General features: G+C 44.4%; 1 protein-coding gene across 4 annotated transcripts in view; it reads right to left on the reverse strand.

Annotated features, from left to right (window-relative positions):
- Cndp1 (carnosine dipeptidase 1) overlaps positions 1-20,499 on the reverse strand; it is a 47,217-nt gene extending 26,718 nt beyond the window's left edge. The window contains exon 1 of one of the 4 annotated variants that reach the window (XM_087592703.1): positions 20,365-20,499. The gene's annotated coding sequence lies outside the window, so the exon portion shown is untranslated. 4 annotated transcript variants of the gene reach the window in all.
- Between the last annotated feature and the right edge of the window lie 7,222 nt (positions 20,500-27,721).

The raw sequence follows: 27,721 nt of genomic DNA on the forward strand, positions 1-27,721 counted from the left end.
CTTGTTTAAGCAGTCATTTTGCCAAGACATCATGGGATCATGTTCCCTGTCAGGTTTAGGGACACTATGTAGAGCAGGCACCTTAGTCACCTGGCTCCTACAGTCTTTTTTCCCTCTCTCCCTTAATGTTTTCTAAGGCTTGGGTATAAGGCTGAACTGTAGATGTATCTAAGGCTTGCGTATAGGTTGAATTGTAGATGTATCTAAGGCTTGGGTATAGGGTTACATTGTAGATGTATCTAAGGCTTGGGTATAGGGCTGAACTGTAGATGTATCTAAGGCTTAGGTTTAAGGCTACATTGTAGATGTATCAACTTGGGCTAGGCACCCTACAGTCACCTGTTATCTGCATTTTGACCAGCTGCTGACTTCTTTAACAGTCTTCAGCTGTTGCAAAAGAGAAGCTTCTTGGGGTTGGGGATTTAGCTCAGTGGTAGAGCACTTGCCTACAAGCCCAAGGCCCTGGGTTCGGTCCCCAGCTCTGAAAAAAAAAGAAAAGAAAAGAAGGAGGAGGAGGAGGAGGAGGAGGAGGAGGAGGAGGAGGAGGAGGAGGAGGAGGAGGAGAGGAGAAGAGGAGGAGGAGGAGGAGGAGGAGGAGAAGAGGAGGAGGAGGAGGAGGAGGAGGAGGAGGAAGAAGAAACAGCTTCTTTAGGGCTGGAGAGACGACCAGTAGTTAAGAGCACTGTTTTCTCTTGCAGAGGACCTGGATTCAATTTCCAGCACTCACAAGGCAGCTCACAACTGTCTGTAACTCCATTTCTAAGGGATTTGAAACCCTCACACAGACATAGGTGCAGGCTAAACACCAAGGCACATAAAAAAATGTAAAGGAGAGGCTTTTTATCTGTGGGTATGTGAATATTTGGAATGCAGTTTGTAATTACGTTTGTTTAGGGAAATGACACCAGTAAATTCTCCTCTAGGGTCTTGGACCTCTTTAGCCACAGGTGCTGACTAGGCTAAGGTAACCAGGAATGGATTCCTTCCCATTGAGCAGGCCATAAGGCTGATCACCCAGCTGTTAGTTCCTCTAGAGGTCGAGCATCATTCCTGCTTCATCAAGGATATCTTTTTCTTTCTTTCTTTCTTTTTTTGGAGCTGAGGACCAAACCCAGGGCCTTGTGCTTTCTAGGCAAGCGCTCTACCACTGAGCTAAATCCCCAACCCCATCAAGGATATCTTGAGGGTCTGGCTATCACTGAAGTTCCCAGGCTCCACACCTGGGTAGGATGACCGATCTCCCCTCTTCCTTGACAGTGTATACAGCATCGTCTGATACCAATGGATTTTAATTAGACCTCAGAGTCTTCAAAATCATCCTGTACACCCAGAGGCTGCTAGTGGTAACTATGGCAGTAAAAAATGAGCTTGTCTTTAAGCCAAGAAACTCAAGTTATTCCTGTAATATTCTACCCCCTGGTTTATTTCCCATAAATGAAGCCAGTTCTGAAAGAAAGGTGGGAGGCGCTTTGCTTGGAAAGGGGGTGTGGGGGAGCACCAAGTGAAACCAAGCACAGATGCATGGGAAAACCTCATGGTGCCTAAATCCTGTGCATATGGTGGGGTTTCCTCCCCAGCGCCTACAATTGGAGTGTCCTAAAACACAAAAAGAAGAAACTTAGAAGTTTCCCTCTTATCAGTAACACAGAAGCAGCCACAGGCAGAGAACATCCTCTGTTCCTGGTCTGTATCTCTCAGCCAGTCTCTCACTCTGTATTCTGATGTACTCCTCTCCCCTCCCTGGTCTCTAAAGAGGTCCTGTGCACAAGTTACCATCCCCCATCTTCTTCCAGGTCCTCTAATCTTTCATCCCCACCCTCAGGCTACTCCTGGGGAATGACTCTACCCTGACATTCTTGGATACCTTTAGGGAAATTTTTCCTCCTTGGCTTAGACATGATCCTAAGTCAAATTGAGTCTGCACCTGGATGGCACATTTAGAACCTGTCTAAAACATGATGAAACAAAACACATATCAACAAAGTTGCCAAGATATTGCCACTGAGGAAAAAGCAAACCCACAACTCAGTGTTTCATGTGAATACAGTGGCCAAGAATCAAAGTTGGATAGTGAGTGCTAGTGCAGGGATGGAGAAATTGGAACCTTCATATGCTGATGGTAAAGACTCCTGGGCCAGTAAGATGGCTCAGCGAACAAAGATGCTTCTCACTGAGGCTGACAACCCGAGTTCGAGTCTTGGTGCTCTCAGAAGCAGGGGCAGGCAGAGGTAGATCTCTGTGAGTTTAAGGCCAGCCTTGTCTACATAGCAAGTTCCAGGACAGCCAGAGCTATATAACGGAGAGACTCTGTCTCCAAAAAACAAACAAACAAACAAACTAAACTAAAAAAGAAACCCTAAAAGCAAAGCAGTCTGACTCTTCTGCATATGATTAAACATGTTTCTATACGGCCCAACAATTCTACTCTAAGTCATATACCCAAGAGAAATAGAAATGTTACACAAGAAATAACGTAAAAAAAAAAAAAGTTACAACAGTGTTATTTATAGTCGCCAAAAGGCAGAACCAGACCAAAAGGCCATCTTCTGGTGACTGGATAAACAAAGGCCATGTATCCCTGTAATGAAATATTATTTGGATGATGAAAATGATAAAGTATTTGGTCATAAAAAGTGTTGATAGGGTAGGGATAGTTTAGTGGGCAAGCACTTGCCTTCACACCATAGGGCTGAAAGAAATAAGCTAGACATGAAGGACTACATATTGAGTGTTTCCCTTTGTATAAAAGACCAGAATAGATCAATACATGGAGATAGGGGCCAGTGAGAAGTTGCTAGGGTGAAGGAGGCAGTGATTGTCAATGAGGAAGAAGTTTCCTTTCAGTGAGAATGTTCTGGAATGGATTGTGGCAATGGAGATTCAACCCTGTGCATATACTGAAAAAACAAAAACCCCCAAACCAAACTACGAATAGTTGAGTTGCATGCATTGTTACCTGGCTAAATTGTAAGCTATATGCACTAATATACAGACATAAAGCACCAGGCATCCACATAGCACTCCACTATCACTGAGTACGAGAACTGTGTAAGCAGTGGTTGAGCCTTGCTCTTGCTGGGATCACTTTCAGCCAGCAGGTGGCACTGCCGGCCTGTTCCTGTCTTCTGCCTCGGCCCAGACAAAGCTGGTTCAGCTACATCCTGATGCCAAGGGGCAAATGACTCCTGTAGGAAACAACCAGGGTACCCTTCCACGAACTGAGAGAGAGAGAGAGAGAGAGAGAGAGAGAGAGAGAGAGAGAGAGAGAGAGAGAGAGAGAGAGAGAGAGAGAGAGAGAGAGAGAGAGAGAGAGAGAGGAGGGAGGGAGGGAGGGAGGGAGGGAGGGAGGGAGGGAGGGAGGGAGGAGGGAGGAGAGAGAGAGAGAGAGAGAGAGAGAGAGAGAGAGAGAGAGAGAGAGAGGCTCCAGTACCAAGGAGAACTCACGTTGGGCTCTTTGAGACTGCAAAATGCCCCCTCTATACTGGGGATTGACCAGAGCCTTGTACAAATGTTATACCATCAAGCTGCATCTCCAGTCTCAGACAGGAAGATGCTTGGCAAGTCATTGACATTTGATTAACATTTGAATTTATTTCCCATCCAGTTGTTACTAAGAGGGTTTCAATTCAAATGTTTTTATTAATTCTTTTAGACTTTATGTAATTTAATCATGTTCATTCCCAGACTTCCCCCTAACATCTCACCTTCCCCAATAGTGTGTCTTTTTTTTTTTTTTTTTTGGTAATTAATTCAACTTGTGCTGCTTATATACGCTGAAGTGTGGGACCTTGCAATTGAACATGGTGCACATACCACGGGCCACACACTTAAAGAAAAATGCCTCTCCTTCAGAATCCAGCAGCTACCCATATTCCTCAGGTAGGATGGAGGCTCAGAAACCCATTTCCCTCAAAAAGAAAAGGTAGGGGAGGTTATTTTTAAAAAGAAAAGAGACTGAGCACGATGGTACATGCCTTTAGTCCCAGCACTTCAGAGGCAGAGGCAGGTAGATCTCTGTAAGTTCAAAGCCAGCCTGGTCTGTAGTGTAAGTTCCAGGACATCCAGGGCTTTATAGTTAGACCCTGTTTTTAAATAAATATAGAGGAGGAGGAGGAGGAGGAGGAGGAGGAGGAGGAGGAGGAGGAGGAGGAGGAGGAGGAGGAGGAGGAAGCAGAAGAGGAGGAGGAGAGTTTGGGGGGAAGTAAAACACCACAGGAAGAGAAAGAAACAGCTCTCAGATCTTTAGGTACAAGGACTGAGATTTCATAGTTGCATGAAGCCACCAGGGACCAAGATCTCTACATATATGTGTGTGTGTGTGTGTGTGTGTGTGTGTGTGTGTGTGTGTCTGTGTCTGGCTGTGTCAGTGTGTCTGTGTGTGTATCTCTATGTGTGTGTGTGTGTCTGTGTGTGTCTGTGTGTGTGTGGCTGCGTCAGTGTGTCTGTGTGTGTACCTCTGTGTGTGTGTATGTGTGTGTGTGTGTGTGTGTGTGTGTGTGTGTGTGTGTGTGTGTGTATGATGTTGGGCCTCAAACCATTCTACTCTTGGTGTTTGTGTTTGTAGAAAGAAGAGCTGAACAACAGGAAGGGAGACTGGACAGATGAGGGTTCTGGAGCAGAGGCCTGGCCTTAGAGCTTCTTCAGACGGCTGTCTCAAGCTTGGGTTTCTGCTTACTAGTGCTGGGTGCAGTGTGTTTGGAACAAAGGTTCCAGTGTCCCAGTCTTAGCTTCAGATACTTTAACCTTCTCCTAGGGTATCCTCAGCTATGCCATTGCCATGCTGCCCACCTTAGCCTAAGGAGCAGATCCTCAAAATCTTAGCTTTTCCATGTGGCAAAGTCACACGGACTGTAAGTTTCTATAGCAACCAGTACTGTAGTCTGACCAGCCAATATGGCCCAAAGCTGAAGTTGAGACCAAGTTTAGCCTAAACGCATTTCCACAATGAAAGGTGGAAGCTTACATACTCCCTAAAGGTGATGCTAACAAAGGGGCCATTAGGAGGATTCTAATCGGGCTTCTGGAATTCCGAGTGGAGTCAAAAGGCACCCAAATCATTAGACAGCTGCTGCCCAGACTTCCTGCCCCGTATGACATCATTTGTCCTTCCCCATCCTCTTGCTCCAGGCTAGTCAACATGTGTGCTCCGCCAACCCTGAGCCACCTTTACCAATGACGATCCACTTGCAGCACAAATAGCTGAGAGCAGGGAGCTGGAACTGAACCTGTTACCCCACTAGTAGTCCTGGACAATGAGGGTCTACATAGGAGATGACGGTGCTGCGGCCTCTGCATTAATGCCCATTATCCTTTGCTTCCTCCCCCTCTAAAACCATTCCCTTATTTCTTCTAATATAGACAGAAAAGCTGGGCATGCAACGTTAGAATCCAGACTACTGCTCAAGGCCACAGTACCTGCAGGAGCCCCTGACAGGCATCCTATTGGTCCGGGAAGCCTGAGAGAAGAACAGACTTCCAGGTGCCAGGATTTTCTACCTGGGGAAATGAGTTTACATCAAAGGCTATTGGTGGCCATATATCCTGTTACCCAGATAGTTCTCTGCTACCTGCTGGGGAACCAGGGAACCTGACTGCAGTCTCATGGTGAAAAGTCTTCTCCCTTTCTCATGGAACTTTAAGAATGAACTCTGCTACAAGGGCTTAATTCTCAGAGTCTTCACCATCATCAGCCTATGCTGCTAAGGCCAGAACTTACCCAGAGCCCCCACAACCGCTGTCTATCTGCTCATGAATTAATAACTCGTCTAAGAAACTTCTTTGCCCAACAGTCTTGCTTAGCATCTCTCTTGAACCTGCCCCTGAGACCCTTGTCTCCCATTTGCCAGAGGTTGTCTGCAACACCAATTTGGGCATCAAAATTTTTACTTACCAAGTCTCCTGCCGTCCTAATGTTCCTGCGTGGAGAAGGCTGCTCTGTTCTGTTTCTGCTTCAAGGAATTTATTATGACAGTGGAAAAACGTGTTTTATTAACCCAGCTTTTCACGGTGATTGGTTTAGAACAAAATACAAAGGAAGAAAACAAAACCCTCAGGTTTTTCCGGGGTGAGTTAATCCCAGATCCATCCCAGACTGGCAGAACAGGGTCCAAGGGTCCCTACAGAGAGGAGTGGCAAGGACCCAGGGGGCGGTTAAGGCGGGGCCTCCTTCAAAGAGCCGCCCTCCCTCAAGATGAAGGCAGCAGTTCTAAGAAATGTATAGGCAGATATAACCAACCATCCCTACACGCTGACAGTCCTGATTCAGGGATTTGTGAGATCTTACACAAATGTTTAGACTCTTACCCAGAGAGGCCAGGCTCTAGAAAGACAATAGATGAATAAAATTTACTCCTTAGCGAGGTAGTGAGACCTCTATACCCTCAGATATAGTCACACACATGAGATGACAGTAAGTCATCCCTTACTGCTAAGAAAAGATCCCTACCCTCTCAGCTCCCTGTATATGATTCTATGATTCTTTCTCCTAGCCGTGTCTGTCTGCTGAACTGCAGTGCACACAGTATAGTACCCGAGTGCATACCTTCTCCACTTCTGACCTCTTCTTCCCTTGGTAAGTCTGTCACTGTCATGCATGCCTGGCAAAGGCACAAAGACTAAGCTTCTGTACCATTTATCTACCGCGATCTCATCAGCCAATTTGACCTGAAAGTTTTGGCTGAGGCTAAGCTTGACTTAGATTCATTCCCATTGCCAAAGGCAAGGCTCACACGCTGCTGACTGATGAAGGACGCTGACAAAGGAGACCCTTCTCGGAGAACCCTAAGTAACCTTCTAAGAAAGAGGCGAAGCTCTAATGAGGCAGAAATCACCAGAAGCTGAGCGTGCCTGATGTTGAGTCCTGGGCCCCTTGTAGTTTCAGGTAAGCTGGCACAGGTCACTGAAGCAGGGGCATGTGTAATTACCATCCTCCATCAGTACTAGCAGGAGAGGATTTGAACGGCCACGGCCATTTGTGGCTAGTGCTGGAGCATTGACTGTAACCACCACCTGTGGTCCTATAGGTGCCTTTTGAGTCGGCAAGCAGAAAAGGATATCTTTCTTGAGGTCTAACACAACATTAGAAATAAAGGGGATATAAAGATCCCTTCGATCTATAGTACTCTAAATTCCTCAGTGTAGATGAGGTCAGTGTCCCATACGCTTAAAGGGAGACTAGGATTAACACCATGAGTAATGGTTTGGTATGATATGGCCTTCTCAAGCTCTGTATGTCTCTGTCTAACTTGCCAGTGAGACTTACTGTGAGAATATGTGATGATTTTTACCAATGGTATCAAGACCTTTGAGCAGTGAAACCAAGATAGTCCACGGCCAACACTCTATGTTTCTCAATTCCCTATGTTCTCCTCAGAAAGACTCCATAGCATCGTAGTTGTTTCAGCATTGTTGACCTAAAAGATCCACTGGGGCTTTTCCTTTGGCTGAGGATAGTGGGGATCTCTTCACCTTTGAGTGGGAGGTTCTCCAGATGGATAGGAAACAAGTCATACCAACAGACTGATCTCATTTGGACACTTTTCGGAACAGCTCTTTAAAACAGAGCTTCCAGGGAGCTCTGTGAGTTTGAGCCATCCTAGTCTATACAGTAAGTTCTAGGCTAACCTGGGCTACATGGTAAGACTCTCTCCCAAACAAAATAAAGTAATATCAAGACCAGAGGAGGGGCTGGAGAGATGGCTCAATGGTTAAGAGCACTGACTGCTCTTCCAGAGGTCTTGAGTTCAAATTCCAGCAATCACATGGTGGCTCACAACCATCTATAATGAGATCAGATGCCCTCTTCTGGTGTATCTGAAGACAGCTACAGTGTACTTATATATAATAAATAAATAAATCTTAAAAATAAAAGACCAGAGGAGAAGGAGGAGACGCTCCTCCCAGTAAACCTGATTCAGTACATGAATGATCTCTTCCTGTCAGTGACATCCCAAGATGAATGAACATGGGGCCTAAAGATCTTCAAAGGAAAATTACAATTAAATGAAAATGAATTCCCATATTTAGGGCATCTAATTATCAAGAGAAAATGAGGGGTTGGGGATTTAGCTCAGTGGTAGAGCGCTTGCCTAGCAAGCGCAAGGCCCTGGGTTCGGTCCCCTGCTCCGAAAAAAAAAAAAAAAGAGAAAATGAAAAAGTATTGGGGGGGGGGTGTCCTTAGATGGTTCTAGAGAGATGGCTCAGAGGTTAGGAGCACATTTGGCTCTTGCAGAGGACCTGAGATTGGTTCTTAGCACCAATGTGGTTTCATGTGCCCAGGACCATCCATATGTCCATCTCTAGGGGATCCAATGCCCTCTTCTGACCTCTGCAGGTACTAGGCATGTCTGTGATTCAGGTAAAACCCTTAGACACTTAAAAAATAAAACAGATCTCAGAAAAAGTTTGGACTAATCAAATATTGTAGACTATGACTGACACACGGCCTTGAAATCCAAAGCCTTTATTTCAAACTCCTAGAACATGAACCATTATACAGTACCTTGAGAAGTCAATTTTGCCCAAAGCTGAAGAAATCTTGTTTCAGCCCAGTACCAGAACTACCCTCACTTGAGAAGCCCTTCTGTTTGTAAATATAACGAAAGGAATGGTCTTTAGAGTCTGTGATTGGTATTCTCTGTTGTCAACTAGACAAAATCTGGAATGAACTACAATCTAGAACTTATAAAGATCTCGTGAAAAGGGATTAAAAAAAAACAGCTTAGGTCTAGGTGTAGGGGTACACTTCTTTAATCCTGGCACTCAGGAGATAGAGGCATGCAGATCTCTGAGTTCATGGTCAGTCTACAAAGCAAGTCCCAGGACAGCCAAGCAGTTTCAAGACAAGCTTAGGCAGTCAATGAAATCATTCAAAACAGAAAGCTGTTGATGATGTAATAGAACAGGGGTGGGGAGGAAGGCCATGTTCCACCCACAGCTAGTAGAAGGACTTGGCAGCTTCGACCATGTAGCTCTGGGATCAGAGTCAAGAATAGAAGGGTTTACTGGGACAGTTGATGCTGGTTGTACCTTGTTCATGAACCCCAAAAGACCATCCAGGAGCTGACTCCAAGGAAATCACACTAGGGTCTCTTGTTTTTTTTTTTTTTTTTTTTTTTTCAGAGCTGGGGACCGAACCCAGGGCCTTGCGCTTCCTAGGCAAGCGCTCTACCACTGAGCTAAATCCCCAACCCCACACTAGGGTCTCTTTATTACAAACTCAAGTTTAAGCCTACTCACCATCAGCCCTGATGCAACAGGACAGTTTGGTGAATTAGCCTCGGTCCCTCATCAGAACAAGGTTTTATAGGAAATGGGAGCAAGTGAGGGGGTGTCCACCCTGGTAAGTGTCTAGTAGAATAAATATTGTAAGCTGACAGGTGGGTGCTCTGAAGCAAGACCACGAACTATCACAAACAGTCTAAAAGTACATATGAAGCAATCAGACTTATCTTGATTGGCTGCAGTTAGGAAGTACTTAGGGAGTAACTCTTGGGTATGGGCCAAGGACAAGCCTTAGGGTCCTTCCTGGTACTTGGCTGCAGCTTGGGCTCAGCTGCGGTTCAAGTTATCAGGCTTTTTTCTTCTTCTTCTTCTTTTTTTTTCTTTTTTTTTTTGTTTTTTGTTTTTTTTTTTCTTTTTTTTTCGGAGCTGGGGACCGAACCCAGGGCCTTGCGCTTGCTAGGCAAGTGCTCTACCACTGAGCTAAATCCCCAACCCTTTCTTTTTTTTTCTATGATGGAGTCCAGTCCCTAGATGGAGTAGGTTTGGCCTCTCACTGATTAGTGGGAGCTAAGAAATTAGTGGTGATTAAAAAAAGACCAGCACTCCCCAGTAGGGGAGGACAGATGATCACTGATGTCATTGCAATTGCTTTCATTTTTTAATAAATTTATAAAAATATGAAGGAGAAGAAGAGGAGGTGGAGGATGATGAGGAGGAGGATGATGAGGAGGAGGATGCTGTGTTCTAGAGATAGTCAAGGCTGTAACTCATGCTGTTAGTCGGACTTGGCAATGTGTAAGAGTCACCCAAGTGGTATTGGTTTTGAAGGATTAAAGAGGAGAGAACAGGTGAGGCCAGGGAAGAATACTGGTGAGGGTGTAGCCTCAATTGCAGTTGACGGCCCATGACTGAATGGATAATGCAAAGAAGATGAGGCTTGACACCATGGGGACAGTCTATGAGAGGCTACTGGTGAAGCCGAGTTGCAACAGAAACCCCCATTGTATTGGAGATGCCAGTATCATGGGATGACCATTAAGAACAGCAGCAGCAGCGGAGTAGAGTTAACCAGAGCCCAGAATGCTAGAGAGGGTAGACATAAAGAAGTGACCCAAGCCCTTTGGAAGAGCCCAAAAGACCAGACATTGGAACAAGAAGCTATGAAATTGAAGTTGCTTTAGTGTCCCTTCCTGACTGCCTTTGGATCAGGATGTAGAACTCTTGACTCCTCCAGCCAAGTCTGCCTGCAATCTACCTTACTTCCCATTATGATGATAATGGACTGAACCTCTGAAACTTTAAGCCAGACCCAATATTTACCTTTATATGAGTTGCCTTGGTAATGGTGTCTCATCACAGCAATGAGACCCTAGTTAAGACATAACTCTCAGTCATAGGGCCAGAGACGAGCTACCTTCTTCTCCAGCCCCCTAGACCCTGTAACTACAGAGTGACCCACATGTAGGCAGTCAGCGGCAGCAGCTATATCATCAACCACTGTACCATCAACCAAGGAGAGCAGAGAGCTAAGCTTTGCAAGCTCCTTGACAACTGGGGCCTGCACCAAGTCAGATTAAAGGGGCGAGGATGGTTCACTGACCCTAGAATCCTCAAGTATGAAGCCACAATATTTGAGAAGTATGATCTGAGCCTTACCACCAACTGTCCCTCAAACCCAGCATGTTCCTTGTCTGCAGTGAGACTCAGAGCCCCTGAGAACACCAACCACTGTCTAAATCAAGTAGACTACCTCACCAAGTCCAACCTGACCTCAGAAAACTCTCTGACAAGGACTCCAAATCTTTAAAGATGGCTCCCTCAAACCATAATGGGGAAAAGGCATAGTGGTCGTTCCCTGATAGAGCATGTACTGGCTGGTACTTTGTCAGCTTGACACAGCTAGACTCATCTGAGACGAGGGAAACTCAATTGAGAAAATGCCTCCATAACATTGGTCTGTAGGTAAGCTTGTAAGGCCTTTTCTTTTCTTCTTTTAAAATAGTTTATTATTATTATTATTATTGTTATTATTGTTATTATTATTATTGCTTTTAAAATGTGGTAATGTGAACAATTTCTTCTTTTTTTTAAAAAGATTTATTTATTCTATGTATATGAATACAGTGTAGCTGTCTTCAGACACGCCAGAAGAGGGCATCGGATCTCACTACAGATGGTTGTGAGCCACCATGTGGTTGCTGGGAATTGAACTCAGGACCTCTGGAAGGGCAGTCAGTGCTCTTAACTGCTGAGCCATCTCTCCAGCCCAGGGCATTTTCTTGATTAATGACTTGTGTGCGGTGTGTGGTGGGGGGGGACGAATTGTGGGTGGCTCTACCCATGGTGAGGTGGTCCTAGGGTCTGTAACAAGCCAGGAGGAGCAAGCCACTGATCAGCGTCCCCCCAGCCTCCTGCCCTGACTTACATTCACAACGGACGTCAACCATAAGATGAAACAGACCTTTCCTCCCACGTTGATGCTGCTCATGAGACTTTATCACAGGAGCAGAGACTGAAGGCAGTGAAAGAGCCAGATTGCTGTGCTCGAGCGTGTAGCTTGCTCTTCACCCAGCCCTAACATAACCAAAGAAAAGGAAGAAGCCATCTATACGAACTCTGGTTGTGTCTTTGGAGATATATATCTCGGCAGGGCAGGTAGGTGGTTGTAGGTGGATGTCTATAGCCAGGTGAGGGCTGGCACAAGTTAGGTCAAGGCCATGATTGGATAGTAAAAAGGTAAGGTGGGGACAAAGTTTTTGTGAGGCGAGAGAGAAGGGAAAGGGGAGAATCAAGATGGAGAAGGATGACCCAGATCCGGGCGGTCTTAAATGGCCCTAGGTAGTTATACATATATATATATATATTTCTTAAGGGATGGATTTTTTTTCTTTTTTTCTGGAGCTGAGGACCGAACCCAGGGCCTTGCGCTTGCTAGGCAAGCGCTCTACCACTGAGCTAAATCCCCAACCCCAAGGGATGGATTTCTATAGGTCAATTTACCTTATCTAGGTGGGTGGTTTATATCTTGGTCAATTGGTTGTGAGTTCATTGTGTGGATGTATTGTGGATTGGGAATTTAACTCATAAATCTGACTGATAAATTACAGCTTATTGAGTCATGATTTTACCGGGTAGCCGGAACCAGACAGTTCACTGCTAGCCAGAAGAGATACTAACCAGAGATAAGTTATGGATAGCTCCATATGGCCCTGTGGATGCTGGAACTTACTTTAGAAACCAAAGCTGGAAAGGACTGCCTAGGTCTGAGAGTACTTGGGGGCAGCGTGGAGCTGCTGAGATATAAGTACCCTACAGTGCCACGTGGCCCTACGGGTGCTGGCCTACCACAGGATAAAGGTTACCTATTTTTAATATTTACCACAACAGGTGGTGGTACCCCATGCCTTAAATTCCAACACCCTGGGAAAGACCCTTTCAGAGTGTCCAAATTGATTACACAGAGATGCTCAAGGCAGCCGGTATTTTTTTTTAAAAGATATATTCATTTATTATATATAAGTACACTGTAGCTGTCTTCAGACACACCAGAAGAGGGCATCAGATCTCTTTACAGATGGTTGTGAGCCACCATGTGGTTGCTGGGATTTGAACTCATGACCTCTGGAAGAGCAGTCGGGTGCTCTTAACCACTGAGCCATCTCTCCAGCCCCCGGCAGCCGGTATTTTTTAGATGTAGTTTACTTATAGTGATCAATTAATTAATTGGGCTGAAGCTATCCTATTGCCAAGTGCTGCTGCTTCTAATGTTGGTAAAGTGCTCTTAGAAATAGGTTAATTGAAAATAGAGATTCAGATAACCAAAGCCATTTTACAGCTGAGATTCTCAGGAGACTCTGGGTGACTCTGGCAAGTCACTGGGCCTAGCACACCTTTGGAACTCTCCCTCCTCAGGTGAAATTGAAGAGATTAATCAAGCTCTAAAGAATCAATTATCCAAACTTGTCCTGGAGACAGAGCTCCCCTGGACACTGTCTTCCAATTGCCTGCCTGTGAATCAGAATGGCCCCATGGAAGGACCAGTTATCTGTTTATAAAATATCCTACAGGCTGCCATATTTGGGTCAATCTGCTGGTCTTCATGCATTGAAGAGCAGAGACCATTTTCTATGGAATTATGTGCGTGTTTTGTCCTTTGTCTTATTCTCCTTTAGGTAACAGGGCCTGGTGTCCCAGATGCCTCCTTTTTTTTTTTTTTTTTTTTTTTCAGAACTGGGGACCGAACCCAGGGCCTTGCGGTTGCTAGGCAAGTGCTCTACCACTGAGCCAAATCCCCAAACCCTCAGATACCTCCTTTTAAGAGCCTAGTTTACCCCATGATTGAGTTCTAATTAAATCTTAGAAGGAGGCCAAGCTTGAGTCACCTGGGAGTGACCATATCAGGTGCCGCTTACCAGTAAGACTGAGGTCCCAACTGCAGAGAAAAGATGGATTCACTACACTTGTGGAAGTCTCTCTCCTCAGACTCTGAGAAAGATGGCTGGCTGGCACAGTCATATCTAAAGGTGCCACACCCACTCCAGTGGAGTCTGTGTGACCAGAAGCTCTTATGCTTTGTTTCTATCCAGAACAGAGGCCTGTGCCTGGAATGGCTTGGCCTCCTGGAGGTCCCGGGCAGTCTCCCTACAAATAGATGATGACCAGGGTCTATGCTTGCAGTGGAGGTGCCTTCTGTGTTCTAGCCTTGGTAATCTTAGCAACTTTAAGCTGTCAACAATATCTGATTTTAAGAATATAGCAGGGCTGGAGAGGTGGCTCAGTGGTTAAGAGCACTGACTGCCCTTCCAGAGGTCCTGAGTTCAATTCCCAGCAACCACATGGTGGCTCACAACCATCTGTAATGAGATCCGATGCCCTCTTCTCGTGTGTCTGAGGACAGCTACAATGTACTCATACATAATAAATAAATAAGTCTTAAAAAAAAAAGAATATAGCAGGTGGGAAGATGGTCATGTACCTTTAGATGTCTCAGGAACTGAAAGTTCAGAGACGGAAACGTCTCACATCACCATGACCCTGATAAACTCAACGGCTGCGATGAACTCAACTGCTGCACCCATTAGTTCCCAGCAAATAGGAGAGAAATTAATTGCAGCTATTAAGAACATGACTGTTCCAGAAAAGCCCTTCCCCCACCTTTTGGATAAGTTTTGTTTAGCATGATTCAAAATAGTAACGATTCTTTTAGAAAGATCATAGACAAGTTCCAACAAATTGAACAAACTTATCAAGAGTTAACTATGGTTATAAAAGTTTCATTTACTATTCTGAGGGGGCATAAATATAGAGTTTAAACTTTATTAAAACAAAGGTAAATGATGAATGCATACCTGGTGCCCACAAGTCTGGCAGTATAACTGCAGTTTTCTAAACTATTGTTTGAGGCTGAGAATTGTTTCCTAGACTGTACGTTCTGCTTTCCTCCTTGCAAGGGACATTTGGTGGGGTGATGAATAAGAGTTGGACGACTGCCAATTATGATGTACCTGTTCTAACTGCTTAAATCTATGCCAAGAAGTAAAGCTTTTTGCAGCAGCACACACCTCAAGTTTGTGTCTGTCTGTCGCGCCGAATCCATTCTCTACCTGAAATCCAAGCCTTGGTCCCTCTGTTGACACACTCCCCTGGGTGGTCTGTAGCATAATTGGAATGTCAAATGTCATAAGCCAGCACAACTGCTTGGCAAAGATCCAGCAAAGCCCAGCTGAACGATGAAGCCAGCATATTGTAGTCCTCCACTTCTGGTCTTAAGATCCATATATTGCATGCTTGTAGATCTTTTAATATCATACAACTTGGGGACATTGGATTGATGGGAAATTTCTTATGAACCATTTATGCCTCCTCCCAGAAGGACTGCTTCTAGGCTTCCCCAGGAAAGTCCTGAGCATACAACTCCTCTCAATTTTAGAGAGATATTCTTATCTGGCCCTACTTGAAAGTCTTCCTTACACCCTTGAGGTTGTGATTCAAATGAAGACATCAGAGATCTTAGGAGGCTCTCCTACTATATGCTCAGGTGATTATGTGGCATTTAAGGTTGGCTGGGGCTGCATATGGTATGCCCCTCACGGAAAATATATAGCAACAAAGTTAGATTGCCTGGAGGTATATCTCTGCCCTACACAGGGACTTATGCTGATGGACAAAGAATGGTACAGAAAAATGATAAAAGAATGAAGTATTAAGATCTCCCCCTTCTTTCTTAGAAAAGTTAGCTTGTGTGGGGCCACTGTGGTGTCATATGATCAAGGAACAAAAGAATGTCAAGACAAGACATATGAATAAATTCTACAAAGATATAAAATAAACATTCTGTCATGGAAGAAATTGGATAATGACTGCAGCAGCTTTGTCCTAAGATTCTTCTTGCCCTAATGACAATGAACACTCTGACCACTGAAAGGTGATAATTCACTGCTCGGGATGTGGTAATCCACCCAGACTTTCTAGGAGAGTTTTTTCCTGTCTAGTGCCCTTGAAACCATAAGGTTCTTAAAAGTTGGGTTTTGGGGGGCTGGGGATTTAGCTCAGTGGTAGAGCGCTTACCTAGGAAGCGCAAGGCCCTGGGTTTGATCCCCAGCTCCGAAAAAAAGAACCAAAAAAAAAAAAAAAAAAAAGTTGGGTTTTGGGGTTGGTGAGGAAAAATGATTGTGAAAGATAACTATGTTCTGTCACTGTTCATCAATAACGACTAAACTTATGACCAAGAAGAAGTTAAAACACATGTCTGGCGACAAAAATAATATGATCTATATTTTGGAACAACATGAATCTATCTTTGCCCACTGAGTTCTGTATAAATAAAGAGGTGTGATGACTGCAAATCAGGCTGCAAGATCCCCTCCACTTCCTAATCCCCTCCTCCCCTGTGCCTGACTCAATTCCTCCCTCACCGACTTCTCCAAAGTTCCTGGCCATTCCCAGGACTGGCCCCTAGAAAAGGCCATCTCTGGTCCATCTGCCACCAAACGGACTCTAGATAGATTCTAATGTTGTTATGGTATCACATCTAGATGATTAGCTAACTATGCCTGGGTCATTAATAAAACAGACAACAGCCCCCTTTGACTGTTACATATGATGCCTGTCTTGTTCTTTTCTGTGAAAACTATACCAACAGAGTCCATTTCAGACTGAAAATATCTACATGTGTGCACACCCCAGACCTTCCTGTGTACCTATGCTGGATAGTTTTATGTCAACTTGACACAAGGCAGAGAGGACAGAGCCTCACCTGAGAAAATCTCTCCATTAACACTGGTCTGAAGGCAAGGTTTCAGGACAGTTTCTTAATTAATGATTGACGTGGGAGGGCCCAGTCCATTGTGAAGCTATAAGAAAGCAGGCTGATCAAGCCATGATGAGCAAGTCAGTAAGCAGCACCCTTCCATGACTTCCATATCAGCTCCTGCCTCCAGGTTCCTGCTCTGCTTGAATTACTGACCTGACTTTCGTCACTGATGAATAGATGTAAGAACATAAGCCAAATAAATCTTTTCCTCCCCAACCTGCCTTTTGCCATGGTGTTTCATCACAGCAATGGTAACCCTAACTTAGACAGTACCCATATGTACTAGCTAGCCATGCCTCCTCTGTTTGGTTGTCACTCAAGATAATGAATAAACCTCCCTTGGTAATAAAGGTGACCTTAAATCACAGATAATAAAATCCAACTAATTAGAGGAATGCTTTCTCCTAGTTGCAAAACTCTTGAATGTAACACCTCTTTCTGATGTAAGATGATGTCATCACGCAAATGAAGGCAGGTACAAGATAGAATGAGGCCTGTCATTGGATGAGAAGGAAGGATGGGTGGGAGAAAAGTTTTAGAGAGGGGAGGAGACTGGAACAAGAGAGAGAGAAGCAGCTGGGAGAGCATGGAGACAGATGTTAAGATTCCTTTCTGCACCTTTACAGGTCATTATGAATGTTCTTAAGGGATGGATGTGTACAGGGCTTTGTGTGTCTAGATGAGCAAATTAGATATTATCAATTGGATCAGAGGTTATTGTGTTGTGTGTTCTTTCATGTGGCAATTCAAAAGTTCAAGAGAATATGTGGTGGCTGGAGACGTGTCTGGTGGCAACCTGCCTTGGGAACTAGATGGGTAGAGAAATTGTTGCCAGACTCAGAGAGAAGCCATTGGTAGTGTGATATGAGCTAGAACAAAGCAGGTAAGAGGCTTTGCTGACTGAGATGAAGACATCTACCAGATATCTTGGAGTACTACAGGGACGGATCAAGTGCGGGGTAAAAGACAGCATTTCTTTTAAATATAATTTTACAGCAACATTCTGGCAACTGACAATCCTAAATGAACAGATCAGTCCTCATCTGTAATTAGGAATTATTGCACATACATTTGGGGCTGACAAGTCCATGGGCACATTTTCCTTAAAGTTAGTTTTAAGAAAAAGAAAAAGAAAAGCAAGCCAGCCCATGTCTATAGACCAAGAGACACACCTCTGCTGCCTACAGCCCTCACAAGACCCTCTGTTTTCCTCACATATAATGATCCAGCTAAAGTTAACCTAACAGGTTAAGAACCAAGACTAACTTTTATTATGAGAACAGGACATGGGGGGATGCAACTGCCTGGTTGTAATGGATCAAATATTCTGTTCACATGTTCATTAGAGTGATGGTCACCCGTGTTTGACAGGCAGACAGGGAGGTGAAATTGTTCTATTCCCTTCTGCCCTAGTGAAATACACTAATACCAAGAAGATGCCCAGGGGGACAATGAGTTCAGACCTTCTCACTAACATTTCCTCCACTGAAGGATTTGAGGTACTGACCTCTTCTGGAGGAATAAATGCTCCACCACTGAATAGATACGCTTTCTGTCTCTCAGGATGGAGGGAACAGCTTACTCCCATGTGTGATTAACAGCGGTGTCCTTTCCTTTAGAGAGATGGTTAACTAGATAGCCTCGGTGATCCCCAAAGCAGGTGACTGACGGAATTACCTAGGGCCCCTGTTGGGATTTCACTAGTCTATTGGAGTAGAGCCTGTTCTTTGGTCCAATGGGCTATTCCTTTCTCCCTAGCCTTATACACCCCAACTCTCTCCAGAGACCTTCCCCTGATGAACATTCTTGATTTGGGGAAGTGCCATTCAATCCCATATCTACATAGGTGCTGTAGAGGTACCTAGGGGGTATCCTTACTTAGTGTATGGCTCTGAACCAGGTAGCTGCTGTCTTTCAGTTGGGACTGTTCTAGTGGTCCACTATCAATAAAAATGTAGATCGGGTCAATCATCTTTACTACGATCAACAATGGTTTGTCAACTACACAAGGGAAGTAGTGAAGGGAGTAGCTCATGATGAGACTCGATTTGTAAGGTGGCTTAAGAGATGAATGAAGTCTAGATAACGACTCTAGCAGAGAAAAGCAGAGCTTGTGCAACGTTAGGAGGTCAATGCCACTTTTACCACTAACAATATAGCCCTCAGGGGAATAGTCAAGGCCTTCATGGCTACACTGCTCTAGGCTAATTAGTTGAAAATTTGGGAATAGATGACTCCTTTGCCAGCCTTAAGGACCAGAGGATTGGAAACCGGAAAGGAGGGAAGACTTCAGTTCTTACTACAGTTTGTAGTTTGATCCTGTTTGCATGTTAGATAACTCAGTGTGTTAGGGGCCCCATCCAGAAGCTCACTGGAACCGCTCCCACCTCACCAAACATCCCTCAGTCACAATAATTATTGTTATTGGAGACTTCAGAGCATGAAAGTCAGCATAGGCTGGCAGAATTTGAAGAAAAGAATGAGAATTATGATAGAGTGGATTGGGTTGTGAGAAACAGCATTTTCTAACGAAGATGGCTGACCTGCCAATGGCTAGCATTCTGGAAGCCTCCCCAATCCTGAAATTTGATTCTCTAGTACAGATTTTGATGTTGAGCTCAACCAACCTGTTGGCACAGAAACTAAGTGAACTTCTCACCCCGCGTGCTTGTTCACCCAACTTGGACTGCTGTACACACGAGTTGTTTCTGTTTGGTTCATGTCTCTTTGTGTGGCAGTTGGAATAATCTTTTTCCAACTTCCCGCACATTGCTGCTTCTATGACTGTTTTCATGGTTAAATCTGTTACTACCTGTTTTCCACACCCATCTTTCATTGACTTGTTTGCTTGAGTAGTTTGAGACAGGGCTCATTAGGTAGTCCAGGGTACCCTTAAGCTCACTGTGTAACTCAGGCTGGCTTTGAATTCCTCCTGTAGGAGCTCCCTGAGTGATAGGATTACAGGTGTATAACTTGCCCATCTGGTATTAATTTACTATGCTTGATGAAGTATTGTTAAGTTTTGGTTCCTGTGTGTGCCATTCCTTCATTTTTCTTTAAAGATTTCAGACATGTTTGTTTGTGCATCTTGATATGGGTACTGACTGGTTTTGTGTGTCAACTTGACACAAGCTGAAATTACCACAGAGAAAGGAGTCTCCCGTGAGGAAATACCCCATGAGACACAGCTGTAAGGCATTTTCTCAATTAGTGACCAAGGGTGGGAGGTCCCAGCCCATTGTGGGTGGAGCTATCCCTGGGCTGGTGGTCCTGGGTTCTATAAGAAAGCAAGCTGAGCAAGCCGGAGGAATCAAGCCAGTAAGCAACATCCCCCCATGGCCTCTGCATCAGTTCCTGCTGAAAGAATAAAAAATACAGCCAAGAAGTCAGAAGTTTAGAAATGCTAAAATGCTATCTCACCCCTAAGGAGCCCTAAATACCTCAATTTCCAGACCCTGCTCTCTGCCTGTAAGTAGGTTTAAGGTCACATTTCTTGAACCTGCTCTCCCAGGAACTAGATAAAAGGGCATAACCTAGTAAAGATAACAAGAAGCTTCTCCCAGGAACTAGCTGACCATAAGTTAGATTACAATCTTAAAAGCAATCTTGAGAGATAGGAAGCTTCTCCTTGTGATTTTTCACTGGTATTCTCGACATTTTCCAATGACACCATCCCTACCCCTTTGGGTTGTGGCTTTTTCCTTTAAATATCCCTTCTCTCAACTACTGGGGGTCGAACTCCTCTACCCCTGCGTGGGATACGAGTCTCGACCCCAGTGCATTGGTTCCTATCGATAAACCTCATGTGATTACAGCAAGGACAGTCTTACGTGAGTTCTTGGGGGGTCGTGTCATCCCGAGACTTGAGTGAGAGTCTCCCAGCTCCAGGGGTCTTTCACTGCTTCCTGATCTGCTTGAGTGCTGGTCCTGTCTTCCTTTGGTGATGAACACCAATGAGGAAGTGTGAGCTGAAAAAACTCTTTCCGCTTCAACTTGCTTCCTGGTCATGAGGTTTGTCCAGGAAAAAAAAAAACCCTGACTAAGACAACATATTTGTTCTATTTATTGTGCACAGAAGTGCCACAATTTTCAGCATGTCCTCATGCAATTGTTTGGCTTTCTCTTTTGGTGGCTCAGGTGACAGATTCTGAGTGTGGCACTCCGATGGGTTAAGCTGGAGAACAACTTAGAACCTGGTCTCTGTGGCCATCCTCCTGCCTCCCCACTCTTGAGATTCCTTTCGTCCTCCTTCCTTTTAAATACAGATAGGGCCCTTTAGTGAACTTCCCTGTCTACCCAAGATTGTGTAACTATAATCTACTAACAAAGGAAAAGGACCAGGCTGAAAACAAACAAGCCCAGTACCCAGGGGAACTTCACCTCAGGCTCACTTGTCCCTTACACACACACACACACACACACACACACACACACACACACACAGAAACAACCTACTGGCCCTTTCTCTGAGTTTCATGTTTGGCTGGCTCTGGATACACTAATAACCTTGCTACGTGTTTTCTTTGACAATCTGCCATTTATTTATTTATTTATTTATTTATTTATTTATTTATTTATTTATTTATTGAGACAGGGTTTCCTCTGTGTAGCCATAGCTGTTCTGGAACTTGCTGTGTAGATGAGGCTGGCCTCTGCCTCACAGAGATTTGCCTACCTCTCTGCCCCTTAAGTGCTAGGATTAAAGGTGTGCACTACCACCACTAACCTGTCAGTCTGCCTTTTGTGATATGGTGTCAGCCAGGCCTCTTATGTTACACTGGGAGCACAGGGTCACTTTTTTTCTCTGATCCATATTTGTATACATCAGAATTTCCTCTTGTGGGCTCCTCTTGTGTGGCAGGTATTCTGTCTTTCTCTAACTATTCTGTCTAGGAGAATTAGACTCCTCCTGGTTTAAAAGGTGCCAGTTTAGGTTCAGGGTTCACACTGGTGGCTCAGAGTTCCAAACAATGTAACCCAGAGAGCTGGAGCTCATGGAGTACTGTATGCAGTGGGTCCCTAAGCCAGCCTGTGTAGCTTATATTCCAGAGGTTAGACAGGCTGTGGTCTGTTTAGTCTGTCTCAGGACAAACAGGAGGAGCCTCTCTCCTTCATGCCTCCAAGAGCTTTTGCAATTCGGCAGGAACATGAGTGTGGTTTTGAGTGCATGTTTTATTAAAATGTTAAGGGACCTTTGGCTGTTTCGTTTTGAAGTGGGGTTTTAATAGTGGATAGTGAATCTTGCTATCTATCTCCCCATGAGGACTTTCCCAAGTACAACAGGTTAGACTGAAAATAGGAAGGGCTGCTTACTTTAAGAGGCATATGTGTTTGTCCTGGATGTCCACTGCCTTTAGGACTAGGGATTGCCTGTATTTAAAACCCTGACACTGAAAATTCAAATTCTAAAACCTGTCACTAGGACCAGGGTCAACTGGTCGACCTGGACATGATTCCTGTGTGGTGTTTGTGCCTAAAGTGTAAAGTGCTGAATGGATAAAGTGCCAAGCTGGATAAAAGCTGCTCCAGATACTCCATGTGACACAGGGCTCTTTCTGGAATAAGCACTCTAACACCAGTGACAGTGGAAGAGAGGAGATGTCACTGGTGGACTGAAGCCAAAACCAGGACATCTCCTGAAAGGTCTCGATGCCGGTCTAGTTTTTATATTAGCATTTTATACTCTAGCACCACAAGGTATGGCAGGTGAGCTAGCAAGATTTTACAGAAGCCTACACGGCAGGGAGCAGGTTGTTAAGGGCAATGGCCTATTGTTTCAGCTGTTCCTCTGGGTCTTTCTGTTCCAAATGTAGCAAATGAAGACATAGTTGGCAAATTGTTGGTACAAACAATGTATTGAGTCACTAAATCAATCAGTATCTAATGGTTGGTCTGTTCTGCTTTATTCTACCTCATCTGGAGGTGAAACAGAGAAACACCTACACTCTGGTCTCTGCCAAAAGTCATTTAGGGGAATGACAAATGGCTTTAGAATTCGTGGAATGTGGCCCACCAGTTAGTTCAGTCACGATGGGTGTGCCTTGGAGAGGCATAGACCCTAGGATCACGTGTCCGAGGGCTTCATGCTGTTGTGGAGTTCTGCTTAGCTTGTGGCCCTCACATCCGTCTTAATCTAAGAATTGTATGAAAATTCTAAGAGGCTTCCAGCCCCTCACTGGGTCATATGTCTGTCACACACAATAACGGTGCTTGATCTCTTGCAGGCATTGCTCCTGGAGCAGACTAAAGATGCAGTCACCACCCTAGGAAAGAACTTGGAGACGTAGATTATCAACAATGATCACCATCCTTAGAAAGAATTTGGAAAAACAAAATTGTTAGTGCAGCTAGGTTACAATGTTTTTTGCTATTGGCTCTGATGTAGAAAATCTTGGGAACAATTTGAAATTTAGAAAAAGCACATTCTTAATAGTTAAGCCAGGGACTTCTTAAGATCAGGGAACAAGAACAATGGCAGCACTGGCTGACTCTCATTAAGGCTGGACTGGTGATGATTGATTTCTCATATCCATTTTTGCCCTCAGCTTCTTGATGTGGTTTAATAAAAGTTACTGATGAGTAGATATTTCTGAGGATTTAAAATAAATATGACTGATTTTTATATAAAAGTCTAGATTTGTGATTCTTTTAAGATTCTCATGAGATTATTTTTTAAAGATAAATTATAATTAATCCTTTCTTTTTAACCACAAATTGTTACCTGTCAGTAGGAGAAACTGGCTGAAAAAGCTATCTTTCCTGCTTATGTTTTATTAATCTATAACCAGTTGCTTAGTTACGAACGCCTGTATTATTATGAATACTTTACCTGTTCTATGTAATGTTATTCTTGTAAAGGTATTGGGGAACATTTTTTTTTCCATAGTCATTCACTAGAACAAAACTAGAACATAATCACCTTATAATTTTATACTGCTTGAAAGATTTTGCTGAGATACATAAGCTGTGGTAGAAAAAATAAACTTGTTGGAATTTTGTCCCACCTACCTGTTAAGGCCTGTTAAGGTATAAGTTACCTAGCTAGCCTGCCAATATAAGGAAACTTCTCATATGTTTCTAGGTAACTTTCTAATGTCAAGTTGATTACATATTGTTTGTTATGTTTTGTGCTCTTGGAAACCAATCATGATAGAAGTTACCCACTTCTACAGTTTTATATAGTTGCCCACAATAAGCTTGGACCCGAACCCATCACCCAATTGCACTTCCTGCACCTGTACAGCTTTTATGGTATATACTGCCCCTTAGACGGACCCCAACATAAAAAAGACGCCTGCACTGATCGATATAAGAAACTATTTGGAATAAGACTTCTGTTTTGAGTAAGGGTTGAATAAAGTTTATGTTCCCAAGACCTCCCTGGGAACTGATACCCTACTTGGCAGAAAGAGACATGCACATGGGTAACTGACATCCTGCTTGGCAGAAAGAGACATGTATGTGGGTAACTGACATCCTGCTTGGCAAGTTAAGCCCTGAAAGTTAGACAAGTCCCATTCTGGAAGACAAGTTAGAAACATGGATATTAGACAAGGTAAGTCCTCTGTCACAGTTGAATGGGAGCAGGATAAGTGTATAGCAAAGACATGTTCCTAAGGAAATCCCTATTCCTAAATCCTGATTGGTGGAATAACTTGGCACAGATGTTTGTAGATCTCAAGCTTAAAACGCCCCGTGGGACCTTAACCCAAGGTCACAGTTCAGTTCCAGAATCTGGACTGTGGCCCTGGTCGATAAATCCTGCCCGTGCACATGCTCAATAAACTGTCCTTGTCTGACTGAGATCCGTGTTTGTGTGGTTTGTAAGGTGATTCCTGGACCCCAACACGTCAAATCTATATGTACGTACGTATGTATGTATGTATGTGTGTGTGTATGTATGTGTGTGTGTGTGTATGTATGTATGGATGCATGCATATGTATAAAGTTTGTGTGGGAGTAAACTGAAACTTTGTTCCATCCGTCAAATCTGTATTTGTGTGTATATTATAAAGTTTGTGCGTGCGTGTGTGTGTGTGTGTGTGTGTGTGTGTGTGTGTGTGTGTGTGTGTGTGAAATGCTTGGAACATGGTTGGAACTTTATTCTCTCCACCCACCAGGTATGTGTATATATGTGCATATGTGCATTTGTGTATACATGTATATACATGTATGTGTGAGCCTGTTTGCAAGAGCTTTGCTCCATCCATTTTATGTGTGAACATGTATGTGTCTGTCCATCTGTCTGTATATATGTATGTAAACATGTATATATATATATATATATGTAGGTATGAAGTTGCTGGAGCCTGCTTTTGCTTCATTCATTCATTCATTCATTCATTCATTCAGTGTGTATGTGTGTGTGTGTGTCTGTATGTGTGAAATAGGGTAAGGTAGAAAAGACCAATTATTAGATACTGATGTGTTCATTTAATGACTTATTTAATGCACTGTTTCTAGTGCCTATTTGCCAACCATGACTCCACTTGCTACCTAGAACAGAAAAACCTGGAAAAAAACCCTGAAACAATGCAACATGCTTAACAACATGGTGAGTGCCACGTTCTCACCTATAAAATCTGGCTGGCCCATCAGTGTGACCTTATAGTTTTAGAGTATGAGAATGTAAACTGGATCCAGGTTTGAACCCTTTCAGAAGCTGTCCTGGCTTTGGTCCATGTCAGGGTACTCTGAAGTCACGGAACATATGGGATAAATATCTTTGTATACTAAGGGAATTTATTGGAATGACTTACAGTCTGCAGTCCAACTAACCAATCGATGAGCAGCTATAAATGGGAAGTTGAAGAATCAGCCCACGAGGCTGGGTGTTCAGCTGATGTTCTATACAAGTGGAATCCTGAAGAAAGTAGGCTCTGGTAGATATACTGGCAAGTAAGTGCAAGCACGTGAAGAAGCCTTCCTTCTTCCATGGTCCCTATGTAGGCCTCCAGCAGAAGGTATGGCCCAGATTAAAGGTGTGCACCACCATGCTGGGACCTAAGCTGTTCTTTACTTGGAACTTGATCCGTCCCTGGCTGGCCTTGAATTCAGAGATCTGCAAGCCTCTGTCTCCTGGAATTAAAGGCATGTGCCATTTTGCCTGGGTCTAAGCTTTTCATAGCCACTATGCCTCAAGATCTGGATCAAAAGTGTGTGTCATCCCATGTCAAGATCCAGATCAAAAGCCTGTGTCTTCCAGCCTCAAGGTCTGGATCACAGGTGTGCCCTCCATTTCTGGATTGTAGTTCATTCCGAATGCAGTCAGGCTGACATCTGGGAATAGCCATCACAGTCCACCAGTGACATCTCTCTCCACTCTTGTTGGGGTCAGAACGCTTATTCCCAAAAGATTTCCACATCACTGTCCTAGTCGGAGTTTCTGTTGCTGAGATAAAACACTTGGCCAAAGGCCACTTGGGGAGGAAAGTTGTTTCATCTTAAACTTCCTAGTTCATCAGTGAGGGAAGTCAGAGCAGGAACCGAGCAAAGATCATGGAGGAGTGTTGCTTCTTGGCTTGCTCAGCCTTTTTTTATATCATCCACAATCACCTACCCAGGGGTGGCACCGTCCACAGTGGGCTGGGCTCTCCCGCATCAATCATTAATTAAGAAAGTGCCCCACAGGCTTGCCCTCAGCCAATATGGTGGGGGCGCTTTCCCAACTGGGGTTCCTTCTTCCTGTATGATTCTAGCTTATATCAAGTTGATGATAGAACTAAATAGGACACTTTATTTAATTAATTACTGGGCAGGTTCTCACTGTGTAGCCCGGACTGTTTTCAAACTTGCAAAGGCCCATCTATTTCTGCCTCCTGAGTGAGGAGATTAAAGGTATACCACAATACCCAGCTACTTTATCATGTAAATGTGTGTGAGGCTGTGTGCCTGTGTGCACATGTATGTGCACAGTTGTGAGTGGGTGTCGCTTCCAACCCCGACCAGCAGCAGGAAAGGAGCGACACCAGGACGTGACACCAGGACGTTCTTCTCAAAGCAGTTTATTCAGGAACCCTTTTGTCTACAAGCAGCAACAATGTCTCAATCCAGCTCCACAGCGCACTCCCTTATAACCTCCCTCGACCGCCTCAACCGTCCAGTCTGCGTAACCTCCGTTCATAGGTCCACAGCACATGGCCTGATCTATCGTCATGGTGTGCCTGCGCAGCTCTCACGATGGCTTACTTTCAGGTGCTAGTCGTAAGACTTGGCAGCAGTCCTGGGTGCCATCTTGGGATTGCCGCTACAACCCGCTCCCCACAAGTGTTTGCAGAGGCCAGAAGAGCTCATCAAATCTGCTGGAGCCGGGTTACAGACACTTGTGAGCTGCCTGATGTGGGTGCTAGGAATTGAACTCTGGTCCTCTGGCTCTTAATTGCTGACCTATTTCTCCTGCCCATATGGAGACCCATTTTCTACCTCTCACATAGTTAGGGGTGGCCACATGACTACTCTCTGGAGAACTAAATGCAAACTAGTCCTGACTTGTGCCTGAGGAAAAAAGCCTTCCTGCCCTCCTTTCTCACCCCTGCCCACAGGCAGATCCAGCAAGAGGTCATCTATGAGATGAACCTGACAGAAGAGTTGCACAGCAGAAGGATCTTAGGCCCGGAAACAGAGCAGCCACCATACCAGCCCTGGTTCACCAACTTCTACACAAGGACTAAAGCCTGAGCACTCCTGGTGTAGAGCCTTTGAGACTGAGGCTGCACCAGTCTGTCCTGCATCCTAACCAGTGCATAACCATCAGAACCCTGAGGATTTATGGCACCACTTGTTTTGACCCAGATTCCAGAAGGTGACAAGGACAGAAACAACTTGACTTTCTCTAGGTCGTGAAGAACCTCCATATTCCATCAGGTCGGCAGTGCGGTTAAAAAACAGTCTCCTTTTCTAAACCCACAGTGTCTGTGCGCTTCCCAGGGTCCAGGTTCCTGCTGTGGGGAAACAATGCACACCAGCTGTTAATATTCATAAGGGTGGAACTGTTTCCACCCACTGCACAATTTCCTCAGGAAACATTGTTACTAAATGCTAGCCATTTCATTATTGCTGGATACAGCTTTTAACTCCTCACTGGATACAAAGTTCAACTGCACCGACCCTGACAGTTCAACATTTGAGTAACACAAGCATGTAAAGTGATTGATAGCAGATTGTTTTCTTGGAGCATACATGTCTGAA

The sequence above is a fragment of the Rattus norvegicus genome, chromosome 18 (assembly GCF_021556685.1).
Source record: "Rattus norvegicus strain SHRSP/BbbUtx chromosome 18, alternate assembly SHRSP_T2T, whole genome shotgun sequence".
Taxonomy (NCBI): domain Eukaryota; kingdom Metazoa; phylum Chordata; class Mammalia; order Rodentia; family Muridae; genus Rattus; species Rattus norvegicus.